The 11,825-nt window shown below is 35.1% G+C and overlaps 1 pseudogene; it reads right to left on the bottom strand.

Moving 5' to 3' along the window:
* Positions 1-9,293: 9,293 nt before the first annotated feature.
* On the bottom strand, positions 9,294-9,710 carry LOC111147860 (annotated as a pseudogene).
* Between the last annotated feature and the right edge of the window lie 2,115 nt (positions 9,711-11,825).

Raw genomic sequence — 11,825 nt, 5'->3', positions numbered from 1 at the left:
CTTTTCCTACTTCGTAATTGGGCTCTTCAGGCTGAGAAACCTCTGGGGGATCTGGAGGGACAGCAGGGAAGATGTGCATGTAGGAGGGAATTGGGCCAAAGGAATGTATCTGTTAAACATTCATATATGTCCATTTGGAGAGTGTATGTGGCTTTAATATTTGGGCTATGTTTATATATATAAAATATGAAAACCTCCATGTGAAAGGGAAACATTCAAATAAAAATGAACAATTCAGGAAAAAATGACAAACCTTTGAATGTTTAGAGATTTTTGGATGCTTCCAAATTCAGTTGGCTGCTTGTTATGTAACTGGAGGCTGTGGAGAAGAAAATTGGCAACATTAGCATTGTTTGATACCTCAGTCCTGGGTTCTACCTGTACTATGTATATAGTTGAAAAAAAATGAATGTAATGAATTCATTTAATCAGACATATGGAATTATTTCATTTTTATTTTGATAATTATGATTTTATATTGTTTTGGTTTTTATTATGATTTTATTACTTCAGACATGATCCACAGGTAGATGGTAATAGATGGTAAAAGAACTAAAGTTTGTGAGAGGAACTTCTCTTGTAGGAAGTCATTCTATTTCATGAAACTCACCAACTGTCAAAAGTCAATGAACTTGATACATAACAAACAGTAAGTCCTTCATGTGCTTCATGACTCAGCAGTTGTAGCAAAATCAGAAGTTTGAATCACCAACTCCATTCTCGATAATGAAGTCTTCTTATGCGTATTTAGTGTATGAGCTTCAATGCATTTTCAGAATTGAAAATTAAATATGACTTTAGACTATAAGATTCACTCTTTTACTTTTGTTTTTTAAAAGTGACAAGATAGAAGAAAGGAATTCCAAACCATCAAATGTAGGAAATCTCTTTCCAGCAAAACAAAGTATTTCAGTTTTTCCAAATGCTTAAATCAAGTGAACCTAAAGTAGTAGCCTAGCTTGTATCATAAATTCAGCTATGGCATTTTTAAAATTTTGGAAAAAAATTAAAAATAAAACTGGAGGGGCACCTGGGTGGCTCAGTGGGTTAAGGCCTCTGCCTTCAGCTCAGGTCATGATCCCAGGGTTCTGGGATCAAGCCCTGCATCGGGCTCTCTGCTCAGCAAGGAGCCTGCTTCCTCCTCTCTGTCTGCCTGCCTCTCTGCCTACTTGTGATCTCTGTCTGTCAAATAAATAAATAAAATCTTAAAAAAAAAAAAACTGGAAATGCCATTCCATTATGAGTTAAAATAATATAGAATATTTTACATTGTTAATGTTTTGTGGTTTGCAAATATTTTTTGCATGCATTATTTTGATATAATTTACATTATAAATTCATGACATGGGTAAGGCAGCTTTGGCCAAGGTGAAGCCTCTATTAGTCAAATTAAGTATTATACTCATATAAATAAAATTTAAAGCTGATTCTTTTTCTGACCTGACATTCACTGCTCTGGCTATTGAACCTACACTCAAGTAGCTCAGATGAAAAGAAAATGCTGGAAATATAATAATTCTATTGTCATTCTTTTGTTATTTTGATTTTGTTCTTTTTGTGTTTACAACACCTGATTTGTAACTGAGATTTACAAAATGTGAGCAGCACTCAGCAGGTGGCGCTAGTGAGACACAAAATATTGAATCCTCGCCTCCTACAGACGGAGATTAAGTAGTTTAGTAATTAAGAATGTTGGGGTTTAAGAACAGCCTGGTCGCATTGTTTCTCATCTGAGCAGTGCTGACGCCACATCAAATCATTTTAGAGATTTATGCAATCCCTTCTTTATACTGAGTTTGAAGGTAATATTTGTGCTTTCTTGTCTACTTCATAATATTTACATAAAAATAGAGAAACTTCTTTCACCTAGTCATTTGCCCCTATGAACATTCTGCCATTCATATGCTGGAGGAATGGGAAAAAAATGAATTTATTGTGGTTATTTTTCTAAGCACAGAATATGGACTTCAAAGGAGATTTTTAGGAGCTACTAACTCCCAAGAAATTATAATCCTATTTATTTCTGAGGGACACTTGGCAGATTATTTACCAGATCAACGTTTAGGCCCAGTGTTCCAAGGTGGAAAGTTCCTTTTGTTTTGTGGCTCTACTAAACATTCAGTATGAAAACTGGACATAATGTGGCATTAAATGAAAAATGAATTTTTCAGAATAAGGAAATTTAACTAGAGAGGATGAAATTATTTGCTTATTTTGTCAATTTAGCAATTAAGCTACACAAATAACATCTGCTCATGTATTAGGAAGTGCCTTGCTGGCTTCTGACCAAGTTATTTGAGAGGTATCTCACCAGGAAAGACAGAGTTGAATTTTAAATGGAGAATTCAGCAGAGTTTACTAGGAACATACTAGTGTGTGTTCTCTGAAGTCACATTTCTACACAGGTTATATGGTCATTGACATTTCCGGTATCTTAAGTTTTTCAAAGCTCAATTTTCTTCCAATAAAAACCAATCTCATCCCAAGTCTATGTTCTAATTTGAATAAGGTGATCAATTTCACATTTTTGTGAATCATATTTGAAACTAGCCATGCATAAAACTACTTCAAAAAACTTCCGTCTAAATGTCTAAGGTTTAAGAGACTTCTATGTAAAGGAAAATTGAGTTATTCTTTTTGTAAGTAACATTAATGATTGGAAACTCATAGAAATCACATTATTATATATTGTGGTGATGGTTACACAATTGTGACTATATTAATAATTGCACAATTAATTTAGGGGGTCCGTAGATTTTTTATATATGCTTAAACATTAAACGTGATAAGCCACTGAAAAACCTCCTCTACATTCTCCTCTTCTTTCTTCAAATCAGAGATTATGACTGTTGTATTCATTGCCCTTTCTCAACAAAAATGACCTCTTCCCAGGTACCAGATTTTGTTGTGCGTAATAATGTAAACTAAAGGCCACGCAGCAGTGAATTCAAGTATTTTGTGGGCATAGCCAGGATCTTTGATCATGTTACAGGATCAAGTTTCCCAATGGGAGGAGTCTGCTAAGATAGCCAATTAACTTCTTAGTAGGATTATTTGAGAATAATTTAATCTATTTCCTGCCTCCACAAGTTCCCTAACTGAGCATGATTTATTTTAATCTATCCATAGGAGCAAAGTTGTTAAGAAGACGGATGTGAATTATGATGTGGGAAAAAAGGCAGAAGAAAAATTTCCTTACTACCTGTAGCCCATTGACAAGTCCTTGAAACAGGCAGAGTGACATTCCTCTAGGGACTCAACTGCCTCAATGATAATACTTTGGTACAGGCAAAAGGCAATCCTAGCCTGACTCCCTGCCCTATCCCCGCCGCTGCCTCCGCCCCCCCCCAGCCCCCCGCCACCGCCGCAGGATCCTGTAAGTCTCATTTAGTGTATAAAAATTCCTTTGGAAACTTCGTTTATCTCTAAACCCCCCAAGATATGTGTTGGTAATCATCCCCCAAGCATATGGCCGACTGATTTCCATCTGAAGGGTCTCATGACTAAGGTTTTATTAGATGGTAATAAATGACCTTTTACCAATGAAAACTAGCCCCCTCAAGGTCCTGGAAACCTTGCTTCCAAAAAAAGAGACTTACACTATCCTTAACCCTCTCCCAACTTGAGAGTATATAATGGGTTACTCATGACCCCCCGTGCTGCTCTTTCTGCCCATGGGTCCTGTCCCTATGCTTTAATAAAACCACCTTTTCTGCACCAAAGACATCTCCAAGAGTTCTTTCTTCACTGTTGGTTTTGAACCCTAATGTCTTTCCTACATCAAATTACTTGCCCTATTTAGAAATGTTCATAACCTATGGGGTCCATAGATTTTCTATACATGCTTAAGCATTAAACGTGATAAGCTACTGAGGAACCTTCTTTACTTTTTCCTCTTCTTTCTTCATCGTCTTCTTAACACCTTTATTGGTATCTAATTCTCTGCATATCGTTCATCCATTTACAGTGTACAATTAAATTATTAATATATTCATGGTGTGTGACCATCGCCACAATCAATTTGAAAATATCTCGTCACCCTCAAAACAAACCCCATATCCATTAACCTTTTCCCACATCTTCTCCCAGCCCCTTCCCTCTAACTCCTGAGTCCTAGGTAACCACTAAACTGTTTTCTATCCCTATAGATTTTTCCATTCTGGACACTGCATATAAATTTTATACATTTCATTTCATTTATAAATGGAATCATACATATAGTACATGCTCTTCTGTGATTAGCTTTACTTAGCATAATATTTTCAAGGTTCATCCACACTGTGGCATGTATCAGTACTTGATTTCTTTTTAATGCCAAACAATATTCCATTGTATGGATATATTATATTGTATTTATCCATTTATCAGTTGAGGAACATTTAGGTTGCTTCCACATTTTGGCTATTATGAGTAATGCTGTGATCACAAAGGGTTTGTGTAATATATAATTTTTTGGAGTAAATACTTAGGAGTGGATTGCTTAGTAATATGTACTTTTGGTACCCTTTTGAGGAACAGCCTGACTGTTTTCCACAGTGACTGTACCATTTTTCATTTCTACAAGCAATGTATAAGCATTTGAATTTCTCCACATTTTTGCCAAACTTGTTTTTGTTGTCTTTTTGATTATGACTATTCCAGCAGGTACAAAGTGGTATCTCCTTGTATTTTGATTTGCATTTCCCCACTGGCTGATAATATTGAGCTTCTCTTCATGTGCTGATTGACCATTTTTATATCTTCTTTGGAGAACTCTTTGGATTCATATATCTTCTTTGGGTTTATTTAGATCTTTTGTGCATTTCTGTATATTGAGGTATCTTTTGTTGTAAGAGCTTTTTATATAGTCTAGATATATGATTTATAAATTCTATTCTGTGTATCCTCTTTCCACCTTTTTGATGGTGTTCTGGAAAGCCCAAAAATGAAGACCTTCTTTCATACTTGATTTTAGCAGTTTGAGTTTTCTCTTGTTCTTGGTCAGTCTAACTAAAGTTTTATCAAGCTTTGATCTCGTCAAATAATGAAGTTTTAATGTTACTGATTTTCGCTTTCATTTTTCTGTTCTCCATTTGGTTAGTGTCTGCTCTAATTTTTATTATTTCCTTCCATCGGCTTGATTAGTTTAAGTTGTTCTTTTCATTGCTTTAAGATGAAAGATTAGGATATTAAATTGAGATTTTTCTTCTTTTTTAATATAGGTGTTTAGAGCCATACATTTCTTTCTAAACACTGATTTGGTTGCATTTTGGTAATTGTGGTTTGTTGTATCTTTGTTTTCATCTTAAAATATTTTCTAATTTCCATTGTGATTTCTTTTTTTTTTTTAAGATTTTATTTATTTATTTGACAGAGAGAGAGATCACAAGTAGCCAGAGAGGCAGGCAGAGGGGGAGGGGGAAGCAGGCTTCGCCCCCGCAAGCAAAGATCCCAGGACCCTGAGATCATGACCTGAGGCGAAGGCAGAGGCATAACCCACTAAGCCAGCCAGGCGCCCCTCCATTGTGATTTCTTATTTGACACACTGGATACTAAGAGATATGTTGTTTAATTTCCACATATTTGTGAATTTCCTAAATTTTTTGTTACTGATTTAGAATTTTATTCCATGGTGGTCAGAAAACATTTATGTTTTTAATGATTTTAATAATCGTACATTCATTGACGGTTATTTTATGGCTAACCTATGATCTATCCTGGAGAATGTTTCATATGTACTTGAGAAGAATATGTATTTTCCAGTTGCTGAGTAGATTGTTCTAATGATGTCTGTTAGGTCTAGCTGGTTTACAGTTCCTTGTTGCCACTCTGTCCAGTTGTTCTAGCCATTACTGAAAGTGAGATATTAATATCTCCAACTATTACTATTGAATCTTCAGTTTTTCCCTTAACTTCTGTCAATATTCGCTTCACATATTTTGAGACTTCGTTGTTACATACAAATGTGTTTAGAATTCTTGATAAATTGACCCCCTTATTGTTATAAAATGTCCCTCTTTATCCCTAGTAACCCCTTTGGTTTAAAGGCTATTTTGTCTGATACTAGTGTAGAACTCTAGCTCTCTCATGGCTGCTGCTTGCATATTTCTTTTTCCATTCTTTCCCTTTCAACCTATGTATACCTTTGAATCTAAAGTGTGCTGTCTTATGCAGAGTTAGATTTTTAAAAAATTTTTATTTATTTATTTGAGAGAGGGAGAGAGAGCACAAGCAGGGAGAGGGGCAGAGGAGAGAGAAAAGCAGACTCCTTGCTGTACAGGAAGCCTGATATGGGTGGGGCTCCATCCCAGGATCCTGAGATCATGACCTGAGCCAAAGACAGATGCTTAACCACATGAGCCACCCAGATGCCCCGATCTTGTATTTTAATACACTCAGCCAATCTCTGCCTTTTATTTGGATTGTTTAATCCACTTACCTTTTATGTTATTACTGATGTAGTTGAATTTTGTGTGACGGTTTTCTTTTTGTTTTTTGCATCTCATACTTTTTTGTTCTTCTGTTCTTTTATTGCTCTCTTCTGAATGAAGTAAAATTTTCTAGTTTAACATTTTAATTCTTTAAATAATGATGCAGGAGAGCTGGGTTTTTGTCTCACAGACTGGAAGAATTAATCTCAAGGACAAAGGAGAGTAAAGGGATAGAAGTTTATTAAGTGAAAATACAGGAAAAGCTTTCAAGAGTGAGAGGGGTTCTGACTGGGTTGACACTGAGAGCCTTTAGGGTTGGTCTTTTATAGAAAGCTGACCTGGGGACTTGAATCCTTTTAACATTGCTGTTGATATCACCATTGAGCAAGGACTAGTGATAACACCTTTAATGGCTTTCTCACTTTTTAGGTCTGGTTATTCTTTGTTGGTCTCAGGTGATTATCACAAAAAAGACACACACCCTACATGCCTAGGGCAGGGTGGACTGGTTTGTTCCCTCATCTCTGGTTTCCCCACACCTTCACATTTTTGGGATTTCTGTGAGCCTGATCACAGAGCCCCCTATCTGTCTTTATCGACCTAACCCAGTCTGTCCCTTACTCAATAATTTTTTTACTATTGTTTTGTGTTATTTTCTTAGTGGTTGCTCTAGGCCTTACCATATATATCTTATCAGAATCTACTTCACATTTACACTAAATTAATACCAGTTTATGTGTAGTAAAAGCCCAATAATACATTGTTCTAATTATTACTTTATATAATTATTCCTTTTAAAGATGCTGGGAGAAGAAAAAAGGGCAAATATGTATTTATTGTTTGTTAGAGTAACTTTCCTATTTACCATTCTTGGTTCTTTTCATTTGTTCTTGTGGATTCTCTTTATTTGTTCTTATGGATTCCTCTAGTGTCTTTTTCTTACTCCTGTGTAGTTCTGTTTCCACCGACCTACTTTGTGCATTAATTGTCAAATATTATTATATTCATATATATTATAGGCTCAATGATACAATTTTATGCATATAGTTTTATACAATTGCTTATCAAAATAAGTTAAAAGAAGAAAAAGGAAGAAATATGCACATACTCTTTTCTAATTAAATTTGCCCACATTCTTTGATTTTTCATGAGGATTTGAACTACTGTCAGGGTCACTTTCTTTGTTTCATTGTCTTTCCCAGTGTCTTTCAGCTTGAACTTCCTCATACTCTGTTCCTGATACAGTAATTTCCCTTAGCGAGAGCATTCGAGCTCCACTTTCATAGTTTATCTCTTCCTTGTGCAAAATCTTTTTCTTATTGAATGCTGTTTTGATTATGATGTACCTTGGTACAATTTTTTTAAGCCATAGGTGGAATTTATTTAAAAAACCAAAAACAATTCCAAACAAGACTTCTTTTGACATCAAAATATAGAACAGATAATTCTATCCAGGAGTTCTTATGGATATAAATATCTAGGTTAAATGGAACACCTTGTAAAAAATATGATTTTATTCTATTTATCTTTTTTAAACTATATTTAGAGTATTTTTTAAAGATTTATTTTATTTTAGAGAGAGAGAGAGGGAAGATGGGCAGAGAGAGAGAGAGAATCTCAAGAAGACTCCCGCTGAGCATGGATCCCCACACAGGGCTCTATCTCATGACCCTAGAGATCACGATGTATGAGATCACAACCCATGAGATCACAACCTGAGCTGAAATCCACAGTGGGAAACTCAACCAAATGAGCCACCCAGGAGCCTCCTTTATAGAGATTTTTAAGTGGTTTTAGGTTCACACACAAAAAATGAAAGTTATAGAGATTTTCTCTATATCCCCTCCTCTCATCTGTGCACAGCCTCACTATCAACATCATGCAAGGGTTGGTACATTTGTTGTAATTAATAAACATATGTTTACAGATTATTATCACCCAGAGTCCATAATTTACATTATAGTTCACCCTTGGTGTTGCATTTACTATGTCTTTTGACAACTGTATAGTGGCATGCATCTGCCATTTTGATACCATGCAAAGTAGTTTCACTGTCCTAAAAAGTCTCTGTGCAGTGCTTCTTTTCTTCTGCATCCTCCCTAAGGTAACCTTTGGTGACTACTGATCCTTTTACTGTCTCCATACTTTTGTGTTTCCCAGAATATCATATAGTTGGAATCAGGAAATGTTTAGCCTTTTCAGATTTGTTTCTTTCACTTGGTTACATCCATTTACGTTTCCTCCAGGTCTTTTCCTGGCTTGATAGCTACCTTTTTGGTGCTAAATAATATCACATTGTCTGCATATACCATAGTTTATATGTCCACTTACTGAAGGACAACTGGGTTACTTCCAAGTTTTTGCAATTATGAACTAAGTTGCTATAAACTTCCTACACAGGAATTTGTGTGGATGTTATGTTTTCAATTCATTTGAGTGACTACTAAGAAGCACAACTGATACATTTTATAAGAACATATTTAATTTTGTAAGAAAGTCCAAACTGTATTCCAAAGTAGCTTATCATTTCACATTTCCAGAAGCAATAAGTGAGAGTTCCTGTTGTTCTGTATCCTCATTAGTATTTGTCATTATCAGTATTTTGGATTTTGGCCATTCCAGTAGGTGTGTGGTGATATCTTATTGTTGTTGCTGCTGTTTTGAATTTAAGTGCTTTTTATTTTTTGACCCCTACATGACATGATTTTTTGTTTTTGTTTTTGTTTTTTTTTTTCCTTAAAAACAATGCCCCCACACCAAATAAATCTAGGTCAAAATAAATGAAGAGCTCAAGATGACTTTGTCTAAGTCCTGATGTTGTGTGGATAAAAAGCGGCAGCCAGTTATGACAACAGGCGATAACCAAAATCATAGCCAAATGTGTTAACATATTTTTACATTTAAACCAGCCTTAAAGTAAATCATATATGGGGTCACACCATCCTCATTGTAGTTCAGGATAACAACCATGTTATCTGGATTCATGTATTCACCAATAAAGAACTGGTACTTGGTGAAATTAGCAAGGATGTGCTTGATTTGTCCTATAGCCCCTGTCATAAAAGGTTTTACTCTTTCTGGCCTCTGTTCTTTAAATTTGCCTTTGATTGATTTCATATAATCTTTGATGTATTTCTCGTGGGTTTCTTTTGTGAATCTGATTTCTTGCAGGTGATGGTTCATGGCAATATCAACATCACTGATTACTGTGTTTTGAGTCCCTTTGTCCTTGGGACCTTCTGTGAAGGCATTTTCACCAATGAGCACCTTATCAATGTTACCCTATGTCTTATTGGCCATATTCCCCTCCACCTCAGGCACAACCCAGCTCATCATGGCTGATGAGATCCCAGTAGATGATCATGACAATGGCTGGAGAGAGTCTACGGTAGTGCTAGCCTTGTAGGAGTCCAGAGCTGGAAGTAAATGGGATGCAGCCAGAAAGACATGCTGGGGGAAGGGATAGTGGGTAGAAAAGTTCTCTGTTCAGATTTTTTTTGCTTATTTTTTAGTAGGGTTTTTTGTTTTTTTTTATTGTTGAGTATTGTGTTTGTATTTTTGGACAACAGTCATTTACCAGCTATTGTCTTAGAAATATTTTTTCCCAGTTTGTGGTTTGTCTACTCATTTTCTTCACTGTATTTTTGCAGAGCAGAAGTATATGATTTTGACTCATTAATTTAGTCAAGCTTATCAATTATTTCTTTATACATTGGGCTTTTCATATTATATGTAAAAAAATATTGCCATCCAAGGTCATCTAGGTTTTCTCCTGTTATCTTCTAGGAGTTTTATTGTTTTATGTTCTACACTTAGGTTGATGGTTAATTTTGGGTAAGATATAAGGTCTGAGTCACAATTCTCTTTTTTTTCTTTTCTCTTTCTTTTTTTTTTTTGCATGTGAATTTTTTTTTCTAGCACAGTTTGCTAAAAGACAATCTTTGCTCCATAGTATTACCTTTGCTTTGTCAGAAATTAGTTGGCTATGTTTATGTGAATCTATTTCTGTACTCTTTATTCTGTCCCATTGATGTATTTGTTTATTCTTTTGCTAATACCATACTGTCTTGATTACTGTAGCTCTATAGTGAATCTTGAAGTCAGGTAGTGTACATTCTCTATGTTCTTTTTCAATATTGTGTTGGATATTTTGGGTCTTTGGCTTTACCATATAAACTTTAGATTCACTTTGTCAATATCCACAAATTAACTTAAGATTTTAATTGATATATCATTATAGATCAAGCGGGGGAAAAAGTGAGATCTTACAAATATTGAGTCTTCCTATCCGTGAGTATGGATTATCTCTCCATTTATTTCATTCCCTTATTTATGTGATTTCTTTTATCAGCGGTTTATAGCTTTCCTCATATAGCTCTTGTATATATTTTTCCAGATTTGTACACGTATTTTATTTTGGGAGTGCTCATGTAAATGGTATCATGTTTTTAATTTCAAATTCCACTTATTCATTGCTGCTATATAAAAAAGCAATTGGCTTTTATATATTAACCTCGTATCCTACAATCTTGCCATAATCACTTTTTAGTTGCAAGTTTTTTTGTTGAATTTTTTGGATTGTCTCCATAATCATGCCATTTTTGAACAGTGACGATTTTACTCCTCCTTCTTAATCAGTATGCCTTTCATTTCCTTTTCTTGTCCTATTGCATTGCTAAGACTTCCAGTACAATGTGAAATAAAAGTGGTGAAAGAGAACATCCTTTCTTTGTTCCCAATCTTATTTTTTAAAGATTTTATTTATTTATTTGACAGATAGAGATCACAAGTAGGCAGAGAGGCAGACAGAGAGAAAGGAGGAAGCAGGCTCCCTGCTGAGCAGATAGCCCGATGCGGGGCTTGATCCCAGGACCCTGGGATCATGACCTGAGCCGAAGGCAGAGGTTTTAACCCACTGAGCTACTCAGGCGCCCCTGTTCCCAATCTTAGAGGGAGTTTTCAGTTTTTTTCTTCGTAGAATTTCCTTCATGTTTCTTCTGCTTGGGATTTGCTTTCATCAAATTTGAAAAAATCCTGGGCCACTATTTTAATTTTTCTTTCTCTCCTGTCCTTCAGGGACCTAATTACAGAAAGATTAGGCCACTGAATTCTTTCCACAGTGTATTGATACACTGTTCTTTTTTTTTTTTTTTCTTTCAGTTTTTTTTCTCTCAGTATTTTATTTTGGATAATTCCTGTTATTATATTTCAAGTTCACTGATCTCTTTTGCAGTGTTTGATCTACTCTTAATCTTATAAAATTTATTTCCCATCACATTGTTTTTTCCTTTGTAGAAATTGAATATGTTTTTTTATATTCACCATTTCTCTATGTTAATGCTAATGTTTTCTTCTTCCTTCTCAAACACAAGGTTTAAGGTTTTAGTACATTTTTGACATCTTTATCTATTTATT

Source organism: Enhydra lutris, unplaced genomic scaffold (genome assembly GCF_002288905.1).
Source record: "Enhydra lutris kenyoni isolate GAN:26980312 unplaced genomic scaffold, ASM228890v2 scaffoldscaffold17, whole genome shotgun sequence".
In the NCBI taxonomy this organism is placed as follows: domain Eukaryota; kingdom Metazoa; phylum Chordata; class Mammalia; order Carnivora; family Mustelidae; genus Enhydra; species Enhydra lutris.
The sequence above is the reverse complement of the archived record's forward strand: the minus strand, read 5'-3'. Positions and strand labels throughout refer to the sequence as shown.